The sequence below is a fragment of the Dendrobium catenatum genome, unplaced genomic scaffold (genome assembly GCF_001605985.2).
Source record: "Dendrobium catenatum unplaced genomic scaffold, ASM160598v2 fragScaff_scaffold_1456, whole genome shotgun sequence".
Classification (NCBI taxonomy): Eukaryota; Viridiplantae; Streptophyta; class Magnoliopsida; order Asparagales; family Orchidaceae; genus Dendrobium; species Dendrobium catenatum.
In genome coordinates, this window is record NW_021319918.1 from 1,197,652 (window position 1) to 1,224,048 (window position 26,397).

Here is a 26,397-nt window from a genome sequence, read left to right on the forward strand (position 1 = left end):
TATTTAAAGAAATTATTTTAAATTAAATTAAATTTAAAAATAGAAATATCTTACAAATTATTATCAAAATTTAAAATATATTTTAAAATTAAATTTTAAATTTTATAACATATTTTGATCATATTTAATTAAATATTAATTTAAAATACTTAATTTTTAATATTTAAATTAATTTAAAATTATTACAATATTTCTAATTAATATTAATTTTAAATCAAATTATTTAATTTTCTTAAAATTTTGATATATAATTCATAATTTTATAATTTAAAATTAATTTTTAATAATTTTAAAATGAATTTGGACTTAAAAAATAATTTAAACTTAATTAAAATTCAGCTTAACTTAAATGGCGACAGGCGCCATGTTTGGCATTATCGGATTCAGCATCATAAACCACGACCAATCATTATCCATCGATGAAATTATTCGCAGTGATTATGCCATTGGCAATCATTGCGTATCATCAAAACTGCGGATGCAGTTTCACTTATCCAACTCAGCTTGATCGCGGAATCGTATGATTGAGTGTAGTTTGAGATGAATGGCAGAGATCAATCAAGACAAAGATCTCTATAATGATCTGATCTCTAGATTTAGAGAAACTGCAACATGGCTCAATCTAAACCATTGATAAAAAGATCAATAGCCTGGATACTATGAAATTAATGTATGTAGTTTATACCAACTGATGCTTTGCTATTCTGAATAAAGGGCTTAGATGAAACCGAACAATAAGGTCAATCGTAGAATCAAACGTGCAACTAGCTAATACGGCAGAATGTTAAAATATTAATCATTGATCAAGAAATTTATTGAGATTATTGAGATTTTTGCAACTTAGTTTTTTGATTGTTGAGATTCTTGCAACATATATATTTTTGATGATTCCAAATATTATTGTTTTAATTATAGTTTATATTAACATATTTTGGATGTATTGCTTTTATTGTTTATGTGTACTAACAATTTAGGTAAATCATATTCCTGATTGTTGAAGACTTCAAATCAGATTAGATTAGGGTTCATTATAAATGGAGTATGTAGTTTTCATTTTATTGAGTCTAAGAGAGTGATTGCAATTGAGTAACTGTGCACACACACACTGAGGGAGTGTTTCAAATTTGTAATTTTTTATACTAATCATAATGTATGAATTCATTTTATATGGGACAATTTGTTCAATTATTTATTCGTATGAGTAGTTAAACAAACTTCAAAAAGAAAATTTTTCTTAATTGATCGTGCAAATGACATCCAGAGTACAAATTGAACGGGTCCCTTTTCATCCTAAAGAATTCAAATCTTTTTCTTTGTTTGTATAGATGATGTCCATAGTATGAATTGGACGGGTCCTTTTTTGTCCTGACAAACGATAATTTTTTCTAAACAGATCGTGTTGTACGATATCTTTTTTTATAGAAAATGTCTAGAGTATGAATTTTATGGGTCCATTTTCATCCCGACGAATGCCAAATAGTTTTCTGAACGGATCATACTGTTTGATGCCTTGTTCATACAGATGACGTCTAGAGTACAAAAATGTAGGAAAGCTTTTCATCCTGATGAATCAGAAAAATTTTCTTACAGTTCGTACAGTACGAACATGGTTCATACTGAATGATTATCATGTACAAAAAAATTTCGTACAGCTTATACACAACATTTTTAAACTATTCATATATACGAAGTATGATCATATTATATGATCATACATGCTCGAATAGTAATTTTTTAGTTTTATAGATAGTTTTTTGTGTCTTTTATATAAAAAGTCCATTAAAATGGAAGTAAAAAGAGTTGTTCTTCATGATTTTTCAAGAGAAAGTGAAAGAGTATTTGTGGGAGAGTGTTTGAGAGAGAGTTCTTGCAAGTGGAGTGTGAAGGGATCACAAGGTTACTCAAAGGTAAGAATTTCTTTTTATTTTTGGTTACTACTCTTCATTTCTTGTTTCTAGTTGCTCCAGAGAAGATCTTTGAAGAATATCCAGTTACCATCGACATTTAGAGAGTGTGAAAGGATACTGGTTCTCTGTCAAACTTGGAAGGTGTAAAAAGATTACAGTTCTTTGTCGATACCTGGAGGGTGTGAAAGGATGATTGTTCTCTACCGACACTTGGAGGGTGTGAAAGGATGATGATTCTATACCGCACCGGGGATTGGTGGAAGAGAGAAAAATTGTAAAGGCTTCTCCACCTTACTATAGGGGAAAAAGGAGAGTCACTTTGGTAATAGTGCAATACCTGAAGAGGGAGTCTTCAGGGAGTGGATGTAGGTCTTTTTGAACCGAACCACTATAAATTATTATGTTCATTTTATTTCCATATTTTTATTTTTCAACATTTTATTGTTTGTGGTTGAAAAATTAATTTTACAAAAAATATAAAAATTAGTTTTTCTTGATTACCAAGAGAATTTTTAAAATACCAATTTTGTCTTAACAAGTGGTATCAGAGCTTTATTTCAAAAATATAAGTTTAGACTACTTTTTAAAAATAATAATGGATACTTTTGGAATCTAAAGCACACATGAAGGGTATTAAATCACTAAACCTCTGTTATTTGATAATATCCCTTTTGATTTTTGGAAAACACGTATATATGCTTTTCTTCAATTGCTTGACTATTGCATATGGATTTTAGTTCAAGAAGGGTATACTAGGCCAACTAGACTTTTAGATAGCATTAGAGTTGAAACACCTTTTGTTGACTAGACTATAGAAGAATGTGACTTAACACAATTAAACACAAAAGATTTATATAGTTTCTTTTATGCACTTAAGTCTGAAGATTACATGCCGGTTTCTACTTGTAAAAGTGGAAAAGTCATTTGGGATAGGCTTTGTATTACATATGAAGGGACTAATGAAGTAATGTAATCTAGATTAAATATCCTATTACATGATTATGAATTATTTTGTATGAAACCAAATGTATCCATATTTGACATGTACATAAGATTCACTCAAATAGTCACTTCTTTGTATAAATTAGGTAGTGAACTAACGAATGCTGAAATGGTTAATAAAATACTTTATTGTTTTCCTAAGGCTTATGATGCTAAAATAACTATTATTACAGATTCAAAGGATTTAAATGTATTTTCTATTGACAATCTTCTTGGATCACTAATTTCTTACGAGCAAGGAGTGACTCAAAGATAGATTGATGTAGGAGAAAAGTGAAAGGATAGGAACATATCCATGAAAGTGGATGACTCGGAGAGTGATCAATCATAACATGAGGATGAGGATGACATTGCCTTGATGATCAGACAATTTAGGAGTTTTTTAAAGAGGAAGCAAATGAGACGCCAATAGTGGAATAGAGGTAAGTTCCATAAAAATGTTAAGGCTTTTAATAATATAATTTGATATGAATGAAGGAAACCTGGACATGTCAAATCAGATTGCCCCAATCTTAAAGCCACTCCTATCAAGGAGAAGGTGGAGGAGAAGGTGAATGTGAGAAAGGACAAGAAGAAATTTCAGCAAGTATTTTGGGCGGATTCAACATCAGATTCATCAGAAATGGAAAAGGAAGAATAACTCACCAATCTATGCTTAAAGACTGATAATATTGATCATTCAGATCAAGAAGAGGTATGTGACTTAAGTTATAATAAATTATTAGAAGTTTCTGAAAGAATTCATAGAACATATAAAAAACTCAAGAAAATGCATGCTAAGTTGAATTTGGAATTTTTAGAATTACAGAAAGAGCATGAAATCCTTAAGAAAGATCATGCATAGATTGATAACAACCACATGAGCTTATTGGATGAATTTGATGGTTTGAATAAACAAAATGAGTTATTAAATTCATACTACACTGAATTAGAGAAAGAATTTAAAAATTTTAAGGACGAATCTAAAAGTAAAGAGCACTATTTAAAATATGATATTAATGTATTAGAAGATGTTAACTCATTTCTTAAGGTGAAAATGAAATCTCTCGAGGAAAATAAGACACCCCCTGCACTTGAAGAATTTATATATCCTATTTTAAAGTAAAAAATCATAAAACCTAGGAAGAGATAGATTTATTTTCAGAGATTGAAAAATCCTTTTCCTAGAGTTAAGTATTTTACTTGTAGGATGATTGGGCATATTTTACACACTTGTATTTTATATAGCAAAACACATTTAATGTGGAGACCAAATATGCATAAAATAAGTCATATCATACATGCATCAAGTTAAAATTTGCCAAGAGGAGAACCCAAACTTATTTGGGTTCCAAATACTAACATTTGATTATTATGTAGTGACACTCTCATACAAGACGTCGTGAGAGCATTTGGTATATGGACAATAGTTGCTCAAAGTATATGATTGGAGACACTATATAATTTATATCGCTGGAATCTAGGAATGGAGGCAAGATTACACTGGGAGATAATCTCACTAGAAAAGTGGTAGGCACATATATGATCGACAATTTGAACAATTTTTTAATTGAAAATTTGTTACTTGTAGAAGGCTTAAAACATAATCTCCTGAGTATTAGTCAGCTTTGTGATAAATGATACATTATTAAATTTTTTATCACTAGCTGCATATTAAGCTAAAATGGAATTGATGTACTACTTTGAAATAGGGTAAATAATATTTATATGCTAGATTTAAAGTGTATTGAATCTCCTAATGAATTTATTTAAAAATAATTTCTAATGAATCATGGTTATGGTATAGGAGGCTTTGTTATGCTAGTATGAAAAACCTTAGAAACATTACCCAAAAAGAATTTATTAGAGGTATACCAAAACTAAACTTTATTAAGGACACCTTTGTGATGCATGTTTACTAGGAAAATAGGTGAAATCCTGATTTCATTCCACTAAGGATCTTAGGACTAGCAATCTATTGGAAGTAATTCATATGAATATTTTTGAACCGGTTAGCACTGTAAGTCTAGGAGGGAAGGTATACAAATTTGTGATTGTTAATGATTTTTTGAGATTCACATGGGTTAAATTTTTATTTCATAAGAGTGAATCATTTGAAGAATTTAGAGATTTTTTTCGACTTAGATTAAGAGGAAACTATGATATGAAATTTTAACAATTCAAAGTGATCACGGAGGTGAATTTAAAAATAAAAAAAAAATTATGGATTTTTGTAAAGAAAATGGAAATGATCACAATTTTTCTACACTTAGGACCCCTCAGTAAAATGGTGTAGTAAAAAAAAGAATAAAACATTAATTGAAGTCGCTAGAGCCATGTTGCCAGAATATTCACTTCATAAATATTTATGGGCTGAAGTGGTTAATACTGCTTGTTACATTCTAAATAGGGTGAATATTATATAAAAACTGAATAAAATACCCTATGAGCTTCTTAAGGAAAGAACACCTAATTCATAACATTTGCATATTTTTGGATGTAAGGTGTTCAAACATAATAATGAAAAAATTTCTTTAAGATAATTTGATCCAAAATCAGATGAAAGAATTTTTCTTGAATACTTTAATATTGAAAAATCATATAGTGTTTAACAAAAGAACTTTGGTACTTGAGGAGATCACATATGTTATATTTGATAAATCTAAAATTTTGGAAGAATCAAATTTGGAAGAGGATCATTTAGAAAATAACTCCCAAGGGATTGAAAAGATAAATTTGAAAGAAAATTTAAAGAAAGAAAATCATTTGCCTAGAGAATTGAAATTTTCTAAAACTCACCCTAAGGAGATGATTCTAGGTGAACCTAGTGAGGGTGTTATGACTAGGCATGGACTTTGCAAAGAGGTTAACCATTCTGCTTTTATTTTTATGATTGAACCCACAAATGTTAATCAAACACTTTCAGATGAATTTTCGATTTTGGCAATGCAAGAAGAGTTAAATCAGTTTGTAAGGAATGATATTTAGGAATTGATTGTTAAGGCCAAAGGATCAAAGTGTAGTTAGAATTAAGTGGGTATTTAAAAACAAAATGAATGACTCAAAAGTTGTTGTTAGAAATAAGACCAGATTGGTAGCTAAGGGGTATAATTAAATTAAAGGAATTAATTTAAGGAGACTTTTTCCCCTGTAGCAAGAATTGAAGCAATTAGGATTTTGTTAGCCTTTACCTTTTTTAGAGGATTTAAATTATTTCATATGGATATTAAAAGTGCCTTTTTGAATGGGGTGATACAAGAGGATATTTATGTTGAACAACCTCCAAGGTTTAAAAATTCTAAATTCCCTAATCATGTGTATAAATTAAAAAAGACATTATATAGATTGAAACAGGCACCTAGGGCTTGGTATGAGAGGTTAAGCACTATCTTATTAGAGATATCTTTGTAAAAAGAAGTGTGGACACCACACTCTTTTTGAAGAAATAAGGAGATGATATATTCATTGTACAGATATGTATTGATGATATCATTTTTGGATCTACAAATAAAAATATTTGTGATGATTTTTCTAAAATAATGAGTAGTAAATTTGAGATGAGTTTAATGGAAGATCTAAGTTATTTTCTTGATTTTAGCATTAAGAAAATTAAGAATGGAACATTTCTTGATCAGTTAAAGTATATTAAGGACATCCTCAAGAAGTATGAAATGAACAATGCTAAACCAAGTAAGTATACCAATGAGTTCCTCAGTTAAGTTGGATAAGGACCCAAAGAGAAAATCTATTGATCAAAAGAAATTTAGAGGTATAATTGACTCATGTCTTTATTTGACTGTTAGTAGACTAGATATAATGTTTAGTGTTTGTTTATGTGTTAGGTTTCAAATTGATCCAAAAAGAATCATATTTGATAGTAGTAAAAATGATTTTAAGATATCTTTTAGGAACTCAAAACTTAGAAATTTGATATCCTAAGTACATCTCTTAATTTGAAATTATGGGATATTCTGATTTAGACTTTGCAAGTTATAGGGTTGTTCGAAATAGTACTTCATGAACTTGTCAATTCATAGGAAATTCATTAGTATCTTGCTCGTGTAGAAAACAAAATTCTATAGCCCTATCTACTACTGAAGATGAATACATTGCCTTAGTAAGTTGTGTGGTATAAGTTCTTTGGTTAAAATGACAGTTGATTAATTTAGGATTTATAATAGGCAAAATTCCAATTTATTGTGATAACACTAGTGCCATTATAATTCAAAAAATCCTATTCAACATTCTAGAACCAAACATATAGACATAAGATATCATTTCATTAGGGATCATGTAAACAAAGGAGAAATTGAATTGAATCATGCTTCTACTGAAAATTAACTTCCAGATATTTTTACAAAACTACTAGCCTTTGATACCTTTAGCACCTTAAGAATAACATTAGGTGTGATTGATCTTAATGCTTAGATAACATTTTTTATAAATTTGATATGTTTGTTATGTGTGTTTGATTTTGTTTTTGTTTTTGTTTGTGAGTGTTTTAATTTTGGTTTTAGTTTTATGAGTTTTTTTAGTTTTGACATTTATCACTTGTGTAAGGATGACCAATTTTTGAGAAATTTTTCTAGTTTTCATTTTCTAAGTGTTTTGTTCGTATTATACTAAATGTTTTCGTAACGTACGAATTTATATAATTTCTTTGATTGGTCTTGGGTTTGAATGCAAAATTTTTAGATCTTTCTAAATTTTCATATTGTACGATGAGGTCATCGTACGCATTATATGTATAAATTTATCTGTACGCATGTGGACGGTTATCCGGTTAGAGTCAGTTATTATAACTGATAGTTTGTATGACATCCTCTTTCATTTGTACAATCTAGGTGTCATTTTTTGTGCGGTGCGAACCTAACCATCATTAAAATAATCTTAAGAAGTTGATCATCACATACGAACACCTGTCGTTTGTACGATCGTATGGTAAAAAAGTCTATACGAAAGGATGCCTCATAAATTGTATTTAAGAAAAGTCATTTCATTTTGGATGTTATCATACGTACATACAAATTTTATTTGGTCCCATTCGATCTCAAGATTGTACGTATGAAGCCAATTTCATACTGAATGATCGATCATTTTTCTTTAAATTGAAGAGCCATTGAAATCATTTTCATTCACTTTCAAACCCTTCTTGAATCCTTCTAGAGGCTTTTACCTAGGAATGGAAAGCGCTCTCGAGTTACTAAGGGATAATCATCTAGAGGTGGGGATGAAAACTTTTTGTCAAGGGATAACAAGGATGCTTTCTATAGGTATATAACTGCCAAAATCACTCCTTCTAGACTCCTCATCCAAGATGAAGTCTATTTTCTATCATGCCTCTTTTTGCTTCAACTCAATTCTCTTTCATTTTAACCTTAATATATGCCTACCATAGAGAGACCTTTCACTATTTCCTAGCAAGCATGAGGTTCAGTTAGGATGAAACTAGGATAACCTCTTTTGTCAAAAAATAGCGTGTAGAAATTATAAAGGAAGATATAGGAACTTTTCTTCACATAAGGACTTGTGGCACTAGAGCACACACCTTGACCTCTAAACCTGATTATGACTAGTTTGAGATCAATAAAACTCTTAGAGGTGTAACTCAAGTATGTCACTTAGTGAGAGTCTATACATTGAACCAAAATCCTAGGTTCATCCAGTATATATTAAGAACTTCAATCATTCCTAAGGTTGGTGATTGGATAAATATGACTCCTCTTTTGTTCTTGTTGACCCTATTTTTCCCCAAACCCTTGGGTCAAAGGGTTGACTTGGTCAAATTGACTAAGCCAGGACCCAAGACCCCTCCCATCCAATTCAGTTGGTCAAACCAGGTCTGTTGAACCTAGACCCAGGCTCTAGGTCAACCTGGGTTGACCCAAATTGACCCGAACCCCTTCTACTTGGTTTCAAATAAAATCCAAAGCCCCTTGGACTCAATTCTCTCCTCCACTAGACTCAATGGGTCAGACCCAACCCATTGGGCCTAGACCTGTGCCCAATCAACCTAGTTGACCCATTAAGCATTATTGGGTCAATGCAAGTTCTAAATCAATTCAATCCTTCCTTTGACTTAAACACCCACTCCCTTGGACCTATTTGACTAGGTTGAAAAGGTCAACCATTGAATTGGTCAACCCAAGTCTTAAATATGTCAAATTGACCTATTTAGGCCCATTTAAAACTATTTCATGCATTCAAACCTTTCCAAATCATCCCTAGACTCAAGCCACAACCAGGGAGGGGTAATTCAACTCCTAATCAACCCTAGATTAGATCTAGACCGTCCCACTTGAGTCCAAGGCTTTAAATAGAGAGGTTTGGGCATCTTTAGGAGCTATCTAGAAATTTCTCTCTTCTTAGCTTCCCTAAGCCTAAGAACTTTCATTTGAGACCTCTTTTGACTTTCTCACATCTTCCCCAAGCAAATCCCGACCGTTCCAAGTCATCGCCCGGTGATCCTCCTGCGAACCAAAGGTAAAAAGCTTCCTAGATGAATTCATTTTATTTCGAGGCATATCAAAGCTTGACTTCAACTAGGAAATTATATGAGGATAGTCTACAAGCTCAACCTTGCAAAGAAATCAAAGATCCAGCGGTGAAATTCTTTAAAAACCCTTAACTTAGGTTACTACACTTAGTGATAATTAACTTTCTATTTAGCAAGTTTCAGGAAAAACCATGCATTTCCCATGGGTGCTCTTCATGAGTAGAGCATATGTTTTAAATTTCATTGCGTTTGGTTGAGTCGTTCGAGAGAACGAACCAAAAAATGCTATTAGGGTTTGGGTTACACATGCGTATGCTGGGGAAAGATCAGAACCGTTAATCTGTCAATCAATGGCCATGATCTAGTTATTCTATGGTTTGGATCGACTACGGATCCCAATCCTGTAGTCCTGCTCATCATTCGACACGATCTAGATCGTCCAACCCAAACCGCAGATGATCGGACAGTCCCGCGAGCGCGCCTACGAGTTTAACTAGGACGGTGATGATTTTCGCATTGTGGTAATCATTGCCAATGATTACATGGCGATGCAATCATTGGCAATGATTTCCATATCGATTCCGCGGATCCTGGATTTAGTGAGAGCACACCACGTGGCTGACCGCCACTGCCTTTTCAATTAAATTATTTTTGTAATTATTTTTTAATTCAAAAGAATTCTAAAATTAATTTAATTTTTTTTAGTTTAAAAAATTACATATTTTATATTAAAAATTTTAAAAAAATGCCCTCGTTATTTTAAAATTAAAATTATTTTTTAATATTATATATATTTTAAATTATTATTTAAATAATTATAATTATTATTTTATTATTATTATTATTATTATTTTGTTATTATTTATTTAATTATTTGTACTATTTAATTATTATTTAATTAAAACTTTTTTTAATATTTTGGAAAATTATTTTGAATTATTTTTACGTCCTCATTTAGGTGACTAGTGGATCTATCATATAGTTATGTATGCCTATACATCGAACTATTTTTAAGCGCACTTAGTCATTATTCATGAACTATTTTTAAGCGCATTCATGGAATTTTAAACATTGGTTATATTCATGAATATCATTCATTGGGGTGTGTGGGGGGGGGGTTGATTATTGAATGATTGAGCTCCAATCATTCACTAATCACACTGTTAAGCTCACTTAGTCATTATTTCATCATATTTTGCATGAATATAACTCACAAGCACTTAGCTTAGGCCCTCCTAGATCTTAGGATTTGTGTGTTTACTATTTTTTATGTATTTTATTTATGTTACCTCAAGGGTTAGTTCCAAACTTTGATTTTAAACCTATTTAATGTAGCGACACCCTAAGGACAATAATTAGGACCCATCTAGCAAACTTAGAAAAATTTTAGGAGCTAGGATAGAACCCCAATTAATATTAAACTCTTAAAATTTAGACTTAGTAACATCCTAAATCTCTCAAAATTTTCTAGGAATTTTTAGGAACCTTTAGATCACTTAATTAACAAACCCTAATTTACCCATTAATTAGGCACCAATAATTCCAAAAAATTATAATAAATCTATTTTAACTCAAACAATTAACCATAATACCTAAAACTATTCATAATTTAGCCCTTAAACTTAGATAATTAGGGCCCCTTAATTTGATGTTAATTATAGCCTTAATTTAATTTTAATTAAAAATTACCTTTTTTGCTTAATTAAAAATTATTAAAAATTCTAAAATTTCCTCAAACACTTGGGAACACCTTTTTAGGTCAATCCTTACCTTTGGGGTTGATTCTAATCAATTTGGAGTTGATTTGGATCAAAATTATAAAATTACCCCTAATTAAGCAATTTTAATAATTCTCCTTAATTTCCCTGAAACTTCTAAAATTCATATCTTGGCCTAAAAATTCAAAATACAGCAAACTCAAAGCTTAATTACTCCTTTTAAGACTTAATATTTAATTTAAATATTAAAACTCCCAAACATAGTCCATTTCCAATAGTAACTTTTTTTACTCTCTTAGCCTAGCACATAGAAGGACCTGAGACCTTCCAAAATTAGTTAATATAACTTAAAAATTCTAAGACTACTACCCTAATCATTAAAATGGATCAAAAAACTGAAATTAACTAAAATGAATCCTAATTCATTAATATTTAAACTTTAATTAAAGTAGCCCCTTTTTAGCCTTCAACAAATCTGAACTTTATGCAACTTGAATTAACTACCCCACATAGAACTTATCCAAAGCCACACTAGCCTACTACACACATATAGGTTTGCTACACACCGGTGTTTACTTTTTTTGCTTTCTGTGTTGTGATGCTTTATGTATGGCACGAGTGCTGATTGATTGCCCTTGCTTATTGTGATTGATGTGATGCTTATTTTATTATTATAATTTTTATGCTTTATTTATGATTAATGTGTATGTTATACTGCCCATGGGCTAGGGCTACTTTTATACTAAGCTAATCTTATGTATGTGGTCACGCTCATGCAGCACTATATAAAATGGGGCATAATCATAATGCTTTAAAACTAACGTTGTTTTCTATAGATGCTCCAAAGACTACTTAGCCCCCTTTAAAATTAAAAGAGCATGGCTAAGTGTGTTTATTTTTTACATATAAACTGCATGGGATGTTATAATTGCTTGAGACTTTTATATTAGGATAACCATACATAAGTTTGAGTATAGATTTTCTTTTTCAAATATAATGTAATTTGTGTGTACACTGAGTTGTGAAAGTCTTTAAAAATCTAGAATTTCAAATACTCGGTACCAAAAGAGAATAAGAAAGGCCTCTTCTTAAGAAATTTCTTAATCATTTGGGTACCCTTCTGGAAGATGAACCACACGAAGCCCAAATGAGACAATACAAAGAGAGATGATCTAGAGAAAGATGATCCACTCAAACATGGAGACTTAAAGATGAAATGCTTGGCTTTTAAGACTTATGTCGTTCATTACGATTAGAATCCAAGATGTTGTCGGTGGGGCCTGGAAACCATTACTTTTATGCAGACCCTGGGTCACGAAACTTGCTTTAGACTTTCTTTACTTTACTCTGGGATGATTTATATTTATGTGTTTATATTGATTGCACATTAAAAATTACATACTCTTCTAGGTTTTTTTTACATGTGTTTGGCTTGATTTGTGCTAGGCTCTCTAGGATAAAGAAAAAAATATTTTCTACTCGTAATCAAAATTCTAAAATTTTAAGAATTAAATAATATAAAAACTTAATGAGCTAGGAAACTGCCTAAATCATCCGGGGTTTCATGCATATTAATGCATCTCTCTTTCTCCTTGTTATAAGACACTTTAACACCTGTGGGTAGAGTCCGGATAATCTAACCTATGAGGATGAGGTGCTAGACCACGAAAAGTCTAATCTCTTCTAAAAATTATTTTCTATAAGCCTGCTTTAAAATATGAAGCATTCATAATTTGAAAAACCTTTTAACTAGCATGTATTATATTAAAAACAAATTTAATTAAAATTTAATTGTATTAGCTCTAGAAGCATTCACCCTACATAAGTTGAGGACAAATTAGGAAACTTTCTAGATGTCAGCCCTATTTTTAAAAAACTAAACTACCTACCTATCTTTCATAAAGACTAGACAACATGGATTTTATGTGCTTAGGTGGTTAGCTAGCATCCCTTATCATGTAGGGTATAAACCCTGGTGTATTAGCTAGGACACGGGTGTCAGTGTTGGGTAGAACACTAAATCCACCTTATATTTAAGATTCAATGCTACTACATTTGGGTCTCATAGTAGTGCAAAATGGTGGGTAAGTTCCTCTTCTTCAGGGACTATAAATCTTGCCTATCCACGTCACATGGATGACGCCACCTTCATATTTTATATCTATATATTTTGAGTTTATATTTCTCTTTCTATTCTCACTGCCTTAGTCCCTCTGGATGATGAGATGAATCGTGCATGTTGACTAAGCCATTTGAATCCTTTCTTTTGATTTGAGTAGGAACTTCCTAGTCCCCCTTTGTATGCCAATCCCTTATCTAGGAAGAATAATGTTGGATCCTTGATTCAGGGTTTTATCAGGGCTTGCACCCATGGAAAATAGAACTCCTCCATCAAATAATCCCCACTCAAGCTGATGTATCGAGTAGGGAAAGCCATTATTTTGATCATGTTATATATATTACCACTCATCAGGGTGTATTTTTTAGAGCCGCTATCCTTAATAGTTAGTCGTATGTGCGATCTAATATGCCCTTCCATTATCCCACTTAGGAAGAGCGGGGAGGCCTGCGATCACTTTTATCCCTCAGGGTGGTGTGGTCGTATACCCCTATACACTCGATAGCTACGATGGTGCCCTTTTGGAGGTCCACAATTCACTATTACATACTTTATCATGATCAAATAACCTATTGATGAGGCCCAACTCATCTATGATTGCATTCATAACCTTTCTAAAATTTGGCTTCTTCATCATAAGAGGAAGAAAAATATTGCTCTAGGACACTTAGTGACATACATTTTAAATAAGAAGTACCACATTATTCATCCTGATCCTCCCACTGATATGCCAATCTTTTTTACCGATGCTTTTTTTTATCTCTATTTGGGAGAAATGTGAGTTCTAATGAGGATACTAAGGGAGAAGGGGAAGAACCTACACTAGCTCAAGGACTAGAACATAATTACTTTCAGTAAATGGTCCAATGATTTGATCAGATGGAGACTCATTTTGATCAACACTTTGATCAAATTCAGAGTCATCTAAACCAGCAGGATGCAAGGTATGAATAAGATATGGGGTGGATCTGAGGTCAATTTGACTTGGTGAACATAAAAGTAGCTATGATGAATAGCGATTTTTTAGTGTAGAATCAGCCACCTCCTCCAATTAGGGCCCCTTTTAGTTTTAGTTGTACCTCTCTAAAGTTGTTTCTTTCAGATTTTTGCTTGTGATGTGATGTTATATTTTTCTTTCAGTTTATGTTAGTTGTGCTTGTTGTTAGTTGTTATGTTTTTTTGTTGTGAAGATTATGCATGTTATTTTAGAGTATTTTCACTTGATATCATTGTAATGATATTTTTAAAAATCCTTTTCATATTAATGAAAAAATGACATGTTTTACGAATTTGCTTTTTTTTTTTTTAATGTGAGTTTGCCTATATGAAAAACCTTTTGTAATTGATCAAAATTGTGTTATAAACTAACTTGCACTACAAAATTAATTTCATTATGAAATCTAATTTTTCAAAATTTTAAATTAACTTATAACTCAATTAAGTTAAGCATATCAAATTCATATTCTTTTTATGTAAACATACTTTGAATATTATTATTGCAATTTGATGTCTTATTATTATTATTATTTCTTTTTCAATATAATTATTTTTGTTATTAGAGAAGTTTGATTTTTAGATTATTAATTCTGTAAAAGACCAAATAAAAAAATAGAGTATATAAAAAATAAATGTATAGTGTGTACAAAAATTGAAAGAATGCAATAGTTCATAAAATAAAAAGAGACACAAAATTAGTCCAAATAGAAAAAGATACACAAATGTTTCATAAATATTTGAAAAGATACGCAATGTCGCCAATTGAATTGCTTATGTTCTTTCCTCTATCTTTTAATCTTTAATTCAAATCAATCTAATTTTCAATTTTATTATATATTGAAAATTGAAATTAACTAATCTTCATTTTTGCACTTTTTCAATAATCATCCGTATCTAATTATCTAGAATGCTTCATGATCTTGATTAACTTTTCTTATCTAAGTTATTCTTTAATTTAAAATTTTTGAATCTTTCTTTTCATCTTATGTAATTAACTTTGTTATTGCAACTATATTACAAACACTTTCAAGATCAATTCTTTTGGTTTCTCATTTGTCATCTTTCATTACAATTTTTTTTCTTCCCTTTTGTTATTGTCAAAAGGGAGAGTAATTATATTATTTGTTTTTGGATTTTGTTGTTTGTGTTTATATGTTTTTGTTTTAAAAATTAAAAATTAAAAAAATTGTGCGCTCTTCATGGAATATCCCTATATTCAAAGGTTCATTCTTTTAGGTGGAGCTAAGAAGAAATTTAGGGTATAAATGTTAACTTAAACAATAATTATTTTACCATAAAAAAAATGGTGAGATTGTTGCAACTTAGTTTTTTGATTGTTGAGATTCTTACGACATGTATGTTTTTTTATGATTCCAAGTATTATTATTTTAATTATAGTTTCTCCTAACATATTTTGGATGTATTGCTTTTATTATTTGTGTGTACTAATATTTCAAGAAAATCATAGTTTAGATTGTTGAAGACTTCAAATAAGATTAGATTAGAAATCAATATAAATGAAGTCTGTATTTTTTATTTTATTGAGTCTGAGATTGTGCGATTGTAATTGAGTAACTATACACACACTAGGGAATTGTTTAAAATTTGTAATTTTTTAAACTGATCGTATTATACAAATTCATTTTATATGGGATGATTTATTTAATTATTTCCTCCTACAATCAATTAAATGAACTATAGAAAGAAATTGTTTCTAAGTACTGATCGTACTGTACGAAGGGTTCTTCGTATAAACGACGTCTAGAGTACGAATTTGATAGGTCCCTTTTCATCCTGATGAATAATAATTTTTTTTGAACAGATCATACTATATGATACCTTATTATATAGATGACATCTAAAGTACAAATTTGATGAGTCCTGTTTTATGCCGACGAATGCCAATTTTTTTCTTAATGGATCGTACTATACGATGCCCTAATCGCATAGATGATGTCCAGAGTACAAAAATGTGGGGAAGCTTTTCGTCCCAATGAATCAGAAAACTTTTCTTACAATTCATACAGTATGAGCATGGTTTGTACTGGATGATTATCATGTACAAAAAAATTTCATAAAGGTTCATACGTACGAAGTATGATCGTATATGTTCGTAATGGCAATTTTCAGTTTTATGGATAATTTTTCATGTCTTTCATATAAAAGGCCTATTAAAACTGACATAAAAAGAGTTGTTCTTCATGATTTTTTAAGATAAAATGAAAGAGTGTTTGTGGGAGAGTATTTGAGAGAGAGTTCTTGCAAGTGGAGTGTGAAGGGATCACCAGGTTACTCAAAGGTAAGAATCTCTTTTGGTTTTTGGTTACTACTTTTCCTTTATTCCTTGTAGTTATTTGAGAGAAGATCTTTGAAGAAGATTCAATTCTTTATTGGCATTTAGAGAGTATGAAAGGATGTTGACTCTCTGCTGATACTTGGAGGGTGAGAAAGGATGACGGTTCTTTACAGACACTTGGATGGTGTGAAAGGATGACGGTTCTCTGCCGACACTTGGAGGGTGTGAAAGGATGATGGTTCTCTGTCGCACCAAGAATTGGTGGAAGAGAGAGAAATTATAAAGGCCTCTCCAAAGAAAGGAGAGCCACTTTGATTATAGTGCAATACTTGAAGAGGGATTCTTCAGGGAGTAGACGTAGGCCTTGTTGGACTGAACCACTATAAATTCTTACGTTCATTTTATTTTTATATTTTTATTTTTCAACATTTTAGTATTTATGATTGAAAAATTAATTTTATAAAAAATATAAAAATAGGTTTTTTCTTAATTACTAAGAGAATTTTTAAAATACCAATTCACCCCTATTAGTTTGCCTTGAAAGTTCATTAGGGATGTTAAGCCCTCATGAACTAGCCCAAGGATAACCAAGAGGGGGGATGAATTGATATTTTAAAAAATCTTTCAATCAAAAACACAAACTCAAACCAAACCAAAATTTACACAAAGAAATTTAAGGTGCGAAAATTAAATGCAAAAAAAGTAATAGTAAAGAATACAGAAATTTATAGTGGTTCGGTCAACTCGAACTACGTCCACTCCCCGAAGGCACCTTATGAGTATTGTGCTAAACTCAGTTACTCTCCTTTTACTCCCACAGCAAGTTGAAGAAGCCTTTATAAAACCTCCTTTCCACCGACACCGGTGAGGTAGAGAATCCAATTCCTTTTGCTTCCTCCTGAAGCAGGTAGAGAAAACTGATCGATTGTTGAAGTGAACCTCTCTCAACCCTCCAAGTTCTAGAGACTACAATCGAAGAAGAAAACATGGATCAATGCATGGAGCAACCTTTATGAAACCCCTCACAAACTCCCCCTCATAAGATCCTCTCTCTCTCTCTCCCTCTCCCTCTCCTCTAGGCTCTCTCAGGTCAAGATAGTAGCAAAAGATACCCTTATGGGTGTACAAAAGACCTTATATATAAGAGCTTCAGAATAGCTCTTAAATGCAACAAACTGATATTATCGTCTAGGACGATCTGGACGATTAGAAGAATTTTAGCTCAATCAGTCAGGATGATCTAGGATGATTAGAAGAATTTTATTCATATCATCCAGGCCGATATAATATCATCCTGTATGATTAGTACAAATCGTTGAATATCATCAAAATAATTGCACTAAAAGGATGTCTAGATGATGGAAAAATAACTTAATCATCCAGGTCGATCTAACGATCATCCTGGACGATTAGTTCAAATATGTGAAAATCGTCTATAGCATCGCCCTGAATAGAAGGTGGCTGATGTTTATTGTCCAAGAATAACTAAGATTTTTTGAACTAATTGTCCTGACCGATCCTGTGATCATCCAGGATGATATGATCGAGCAATCAAACCTTAATTAATTTCCTTAATTACCAAATTAATTTAGGCATAACTATGTTGCATCGTCTAGGATGATGTCCTTGATAATATCTTGGATGATGTCCAAAAAATAATTAATACCTAAATAAATCTAGTGACTGATTCTTTTTATTTTGAGCATATCATCCTAGCCAATGTAAATATCATCCAAGATGACGAGCTTAATGACGTCTGCCTTAACCAGGATGCCCTAATTAAGATTTCTATTTTTAACTGATCGTCCAAGATGATTTGTGGATCATCTTGGATGGTGAGCAAAAACAGAGAAATTATAAATCAAATAGAAAAAATTCCCCTAAGTGTGTGTGAGCAAGGTTACTTAGCATCAGGAACCATATTGTTTACAATAGACTCTAGAAAGGAAAAAAATTACAACCTGACTCAGACCTAGTCTACCCAATCTTGAGCTGGCTTGAGTTGCACTCGATCTTGTGAACCTAAAATATTAGTAGGCAAGGTAGTCATAGAAAAAATAGGAATATTTGATATCATCAAAATTCTATTCCATGAAATCAGATTTGTAACATAGATCAATGTGAAGAAATAAACAAATATTAACTATCCATAATCAAACTACAGAACAAACAGTACAACAAACTACTCCTCCTTTGACATCACAAAAAGGAGGAAAACTAGAAAAGAAACAAACCAGAGACTACCAAACAGAATCAAACTACAATAAAGAACAATGTAAAAAAATAGACTAAGAGAATGTCAGCCCCTGATCATCTGAAGGAGGTGGTGGTGGCTGGTTAAAGTAACTAGACAAGGTGGCAAACTGCTCTCCAAACCAGGCCATATCCTGGTCATGCTGGTGTACTGGTGAGCCATGTAGGAGTCAAAATGAGCAACGTCCTCATCATGTTGCTTCTTCTATGCAGTAATGTTGGTCTCAAACTGTATCTCTCATTGGTCAAAATGCTCCACCAGCTGATCCAGCTGAGAGTGCTGGCAGGGTGAAGTGTTGAAACTTATTAATTAAGAACTAGGTTGTTAGACCTAAACTTATGTCCCAACGGCTAATCAAGTGGTGGGTGAATTAGCATTTAAAAAAAAATCCTCTTAAACCAATTTAATTTTAGTGAATTTTTAGAAATAATTTTTCAACCACAGATAAAAATAAACACATAAAGAAAAATATAAAAAGTAGCAAAAAAAATAAAAGACACAAGATTTATAGTGGTTCGGTCAAACACGTCCTACATCCACTCCCTGAAGTCTTCCACTTCAGGTATTGCACTATTATCACTAGTGTCTCTCCTTTTGCCCCCACAGCAAGGTGGATAAGCATTCACAAAAACTTTCTTCCACCACTGCCCAGTGCGGAAAAGAATCGTCGTCCTTTTACACCCTTCAAGTGTAGGAAGAGTACCTTCATCTTTTTACCTCCAAGTGTAGGCAGAGAACCTTCCTCTATTTACACTATCCAAGTGTAGGTAGAGAACCTTCAGCTATTCACACTCCTTGAGTGTCGGCAGAGAACCAGATCTTCTTGAAAGATCTTCTCACGAGAAATCTGGAAGGACAAGAGAAACGAGTAAAATATTCACAAATTACAAACAGAGATTATTACCTTTGAGTAACCAAGTGAAACTTTCACGCTCCAGTAGTAAGAACTCTCCTTCAAACACTCTCCCTCACTCTCTCCTTTGATTTCCCTTTAGTATGCATGAAGTCCAAATGAAAAAAAGATTTTATGACAGTCTTAAGTGAACCTTTTATAAGAAAGACCCAAAAAACCGTACGAACATGGTTCGTACTGTACGATCAATTTTAAAAATTATGAATTTTAACTCTCCCCGATATGTGTATGCTAAGTTACTCAAACACAATCACACTCTCTCAGTCTCAAATAAAAGAAAAAATACATACTCTAATATTACAAAATATTTTAAGCAGATATTGATTTGAAGTCTTCAACAAATTAGAGTATGATTTCCCTGAAATGTTAGTACACACAAGAGCCAAAAATAATTCTTCAAAAATGTGTTAGGAGAAAATAATATTCAAAATAATAATATTTGGAATCATCAAAACATACAAGTTGCAAGAATGTAAAACATGCAAAACTAAGTAGCAACTCTCTCAATAAACTCCCCTTTTTTTATGATGGCAAAATAATTATTATTTATATAAATTTGAAAGTCCTAAGTTTCTCCTAAACTCCCCCTGAATGAGAAAGCATGTGAGAATAAGGGATATTATTGTTATACCAAACACATTTTTTAATTTTAAAATTTTTCACACAAAAAAAATCACTGAGACGTTAAAAAAACAACAAAAACACAAACAACACATAAAAATATGAACAAAAACATGAACAACAAAAGAAATACGAACAACATAATCAATGTCAAACAATAATACGAACAATATAATCAATGTCAAACAATATTTCTCCCTCTTTTTGACAACAGCAAAAAGAGAAGAAACAAATAAAGACAGAAATGTAATGAGCAATATGAGAAGCCTTTAATAGTTGATCCTAAAAGAGATTGAGTTATATTTGCAATAAGAATAAAATATCATTATGGAAAAAGAAAGATTCATATGATTTAAGTATAGATATAACATAGAGAAGAAAATAAATATCAAGATCATGAATCAATTTAGATAATGATATAAGCAAAATTATTGTAAAGTAGATGGATGAAAAATTTCTATATTTCAAATTTTAATACAAAATAAAATTGGACATAAGATTAATTTGAATTTAAAGATAAAAAGATTGAGGAAAGAACATATACTTGTGACACTTTGCGTATCTTTTCAATATTTATGGCACACTCTATGCATCTCTTTTTTTTATTTTGTGGGCTAATTTTGTGCCTCTTTTTCAATTTGCGAATCATTACACATTATTTTGATTTTTATACATTTGTACATTTTCAAGTGTTTACTTGAACTTTTCAGAATCAATAATCTAAAATATAATACAATGATATTTATATTGAAAAGGGAAATAAAAATAAGAAAACATAAAAGTTGTAATAATAATATTAAAATTATTGTAGTCTAACATGAGACACGAGATTGATATCCTTAACTTGATCGAGATATAGCACAACTTAAATTTTGAAAAATTATATTTTCTAATATATGTCCAAACATGCTACAAGAATAACATTTAACTCCATGAAATGGATTTCTCAATGTTCTATAATTACTCTGTCTCTTCTTGAGTTACAAAAATGGAGCCAAATTGTCAGACAAATTGGATTGCGAATTGCTGATTCCCGCCGGCATTGCTACCATTGTTCTAACAGACAAGAAATTCGATTCTTATTAAGTAAAAACACAGTCAAACCCGTTAAAATATCATTTAATTTTACCGTAAGTTGCAGAGCTTAATTAATTTGTTTGATTTTAATGAACTGATTTATGTAGTAATTAATTATATTTATTATATTAATGTAGTTAATTAGAATTAGTTAAGGATAATCATATAGGCTAATAATTATTTCTAAAAAAATAAAAAACATAAAAAAGCAAGACAAGATAAAGTTTATTGATATCATGGTGAATGATAAAACATTGAGCATAAATGATATCAATACATAGATTTTCATAACACATAAAATATAAAAACTAAAAACATAGCACATCACATCACATCACAGAAAACATAAAAACATAAAAGCTAACAACTCATCACATCACATATGGTAGAGAGAAACTTAAAAGAAGTACAATCATCATTCAGAGGGTCCCTGATCTAGAGGAGGTTGTTGGTTGAAGAAGTTAAAATAGCTACTCATATTAGCCATAATCAAGCTCACAACATTGAATTGGCCTCATATCCAGTTCATGTCTTGCTGGTACCATGGTCTTGCTGCTGTAGATGAGTATCAATTTGATCAAGTAGAAGATCAAAGTGACTCTCGAGATGATCAAAGAGATGAACCAACTCATAAAGATTTGGTCCACCAGCAGGCGCAGGTGCAGTCCTCTCTCCTCTCCCTCAGTGTCAGCACCTTCATTATGTTTTGTAAAGATAGCTCGAAATGAACCATCATTATAATACAAAGGCTCTTCAAGGTGAGGCACATCAGGATCAACTAATTCATACTTCTTATCAAGAATATAAGCCACAAGGTGTCCTAGAGCAATGTTCTTCTTTCTCTTATGGGATACATGGCCAATTTTAGAAAGCCCATAAAGATAGTCAAGAATGAGTTGGGCTTCATCAATGGGTTGACCAGTAAGAATCAGATAAGTGATAGTAGAAAGAAGAGGAGTGATATTAATTCTATCACCAACTTTTAGAATATGAAAGTTCTAAGCACATGCTGGATGATTCTAGCATCTTGATGTAGAGTGTTTACCTTGGGCAAATGGCAATCTTGTCTAATCAATCTAAGTAATCGGTTAATCTCAGTCCAATCAAAAGTTATAGAAGAAGTCAAAGTGTGAGCTCGTATTCCTTTAGTCCTTATATTTAAGAAAGCTCCCAGATCTTGCTTGATTATTTCTACATTTTTTCCAAGAACAAAGGATCTAATCCTATGTTGATCAGAGTTAAAGTTCATGTTCACTAGGTAATAATGAAATGTAGATATATTGAAGGAGTAAATTAGAGTAAAGATAAACTTAAATTGAGTGGAAGCAAAGAGTGGTAGTTTCTCATTGACTGTATTCTCCTGAATCAAAACTCTGGATGCGGTCATTTTTGCATATACAAACCTGGGGAAAGATTCTTCATTTTCCTTGGAAAGAAATTTTTCGCTGGCATTCCTAGGTCCCCTGGTGAGTTCCTTAGCGTGTCTAACCCTCTTGTTTGAACTATCCATAGAGAAGATCAAAGGGAATAGAAGATTGAAAAGGCTTTAAAGTGAATGAAGTTTGAGTTCTAAACCATTTCAATTTAAAGAAAAATGATTTTTCGTACAGATGAAATTTGATTCGTCCCGTACAATGCATGGGTTCATATGTACTAACCAATACTTCATATGGATGAACGAATACGGTTAAAATGAAATGACTTTTCGTAATTATACGAGTTACGAGGCATCCTTTCGTATAGACTTTTTGACCAAATGATCATATAGATGAACAGGTGTTTGTCCAGGAAGATTGGTTATTTAAGATTATTTTTATGACAGTTTGAATCGTCCCCCACTTAGAGTGACACTTGGTTCATATGTATGAACTTCTGGTTCATACGTACGATCAGAAATTAAAACTATGTGTATCCATATAACCGTCTAGATGCATATATTTGAATTCATATTATCCAGATGATCATGATGATCGTACAGATGAACTGTATTGAAAAAATGAAAAAATACTTTATGCATTCTATTCTACCCAAATCTTCAATATGCTACAGGATTCATCCAATACAAAATTAATTTTGTACAGACGAAATTCACTCTTAAGAAATTTCCATATGATTGCTGAAAAAAATAAATTTTGATGTGAAAATACATAAAACAAACTGACAGGAAATTGCAAAAGCAAACACGAACAAACACCAAAAAATACATACATAAAATCACAAAGCCAGAAAACACACTAACAAAATGCATATCAATGTTGCAAAAACTTTAATTTAAGCATTTACATCAATCACACTAAGCCTTGTTCTTAATGTACTAAAAGTATCAAAGGCTAGTGATTTTGTAAAAATGTCTACAAGTTGATTTTCAGTTGAAACATGAATAAGTTTAATTTTTCCTTTGGATACATGATCCCTTATGAAATGATGCTTGATGTATATATGTTTGGTTCTTGAATGTTAAATAGGATTTTTAGAAATGCAAATGGAATTAGTATTATCATAATAAATAGGAATAGTGCCTATTGTTAATCCTAAATCAATCAACTGTTATTTCAATCAAAGTACTTGTGCCACATAACTTCCTAACGTAATGCATTCAGTTTCAGCAGTAGATACGGTTACGGAATTCTATTTTCTACTGGACCAAGTGACTAAAGAATTTTCAATAAATTGAATGTTTCATAAGTACTCTTTTTTATCAACCCTACAACCTGTAAAGTCCAAATCTGAATATCTAATTATTTCAAATGAAGAGCTAAACTTAGGATACCAAATCCCTTAGTTCTGAGTTCCTAAGAGATACCTTAAAATCCTTTTGACTGCTGTCAAATATGATTCTTTTGGATCTGAATGAAATCTAGTACATAAACAAACACTAAAAATGATATCGGGTCGGCTAGCCGTCAAGTAAAGCAGATCCAATTATTCCCCTAATTTTTTTTTATCAATAGATTTTCCCTAAGGGACCTTATCCAACTAAACTGAGGAACTCATAGGTATACTAACAGGTTTAGCATTATCTATTTCATACTTTTTTAGAATGTCCTTAACATACTTCAACTGATTAAAAAATGTACCCTGCTTAATTTGCTTAATGCTAAAGCTTAAAAGTAACTCAAATCTCCCATTAGACTCATCTCAAATTCACTACTCATTATTTTAGAAAATTCATCATAAAGATTTTTATTTTATAGATCCAAAGATGATATCATTAATATAAATTTGTACAATGAGTATATCCTCTCCCAATTTCTTCAAAAAGAGAGTTGTGTCCACACTTCCTTTTTCAAAAGATATCTCAAGTAGGAAGGTGCTCAACCTCTCATACCAAGCCCTAGGTGCCCATTTCAATCCGTATAATGCCTTTTTAATTTGAAAACATGATTTGGATGTATAGAATTTTTAAAGCCTAGAGGTTGTTCCACATAAACATCCTCCTAAATCACCCTATTTAAAAAGGCACTTTTAACATCCATTTGATATAATTTAAATCCTTTTAAAACAGGCTAAGGTTAATAAAACCCTAATTGCTTCAAGTTTAGCTATAAGGGCAAAAGTCTCCTCAAAATTAATCCCTTCAATCTGATTATACCCCTTAGCCACCAATCTAGCCTTATTTCTAATGACTACTCCTGAGTCATTCATTTTGTTCTTGAATATCCACTTAGTTCCAACTACACTTTGATCCTTTGGCCTTTCAATCAATTTCCAAACTTTATTTCTTACAAATTAATTTAATTCTTCTTGCACAGCCAATATCCAAAATTCATATGAAAGTTATTGATCAATATTTATGGGTTCTATCATTAAAATAAAGGCTGAATGATTGACTCTTTGTTCCGTCCATGCCTAGTCCTAACACCCTCACTAGGTTCACCTATTATCAATTCTTTTGGGTGGTTTTTAGAAAATCTCAAATCTCTAGGCAAAGGGTTATCTATTTCTAATTTTTCATTCAAGTTTATTTCCTTAATCTTTTAGGAGTCAATCTCTATCTTATCCTCTTCAACAATCGGCTCTTTCGAAATACCAGATTCATCAAATACAACATGTGTGGTTTCTTTAATTATCAAAGTTCTTTTATTGAATACTCTATAAGATTTTCCAACACTAAAGTATCCTAGAAAAATTCCTTCATCTGATTTTAAATCAAATTTTCCTAGGCAGATTTTTTATTATTATGTATAAACACCTTACATCCAAAGACATGCAAATGCGAAAAATTAGGTGTTCTCCCCTTTAGTAACTCATAGGGTGTCTTATTCAAATTTGATCTTACATTCACTCTATTTAGAACATAACATGTTGTGCTAACCGCCTTAACCCAAAAATATTTAGGAAGTAAATATTCTGCCAACATTGCTCGAGTAGCTTCTATTAATATTCTATTTTTCCTTTCGACTACCCCATTCTGCTGAGGCATTCTAGGTGTAGAAAAATTATGATCAATCCCTTTCTCCTTACAAAAATCCTCAAAATTTTCATTTTTAAATTCTTCTCCACGATCACTTTGAATTGTCAAAATCTCGCATCCTAGTTTCCTTTGGATCCAAGTAAAAAAATTTCTAAACTCCTCAAATGATTCACTCTTATGATATAGAAATTTAACCCATGTTAATCTCAAGAAATAATCCATAATTACAAATCCGTATACCTTCCCTCCTAGACTTATAGTTCCAACTAGTCCAAAAAGATCCATATATAAATCTCTAATAGTTTACTTGATTTAAGATCCTTATTGGATTGAAAAGAGGACTTCACTTATTTTCCTAATTTACATGCATCACAAAGGTGAACCTTAGTAAAGTTTAGTTTTGGTATATCTCTCACTAAGTTCTTTTGGGTAATGTTCCTAAGATTTTTCATGCTAGAGTGACAAAGGCTCCTATGCCAAAGCCATAACTCATTAAAAATAGTTTTTAAACAAAAGTTAATAGGAGTTTTGATACAATTCAAGTCTAGCATATACACTTTATTTATCCTTATACCTTACAAAATATCATTACCATTCAGACTCAA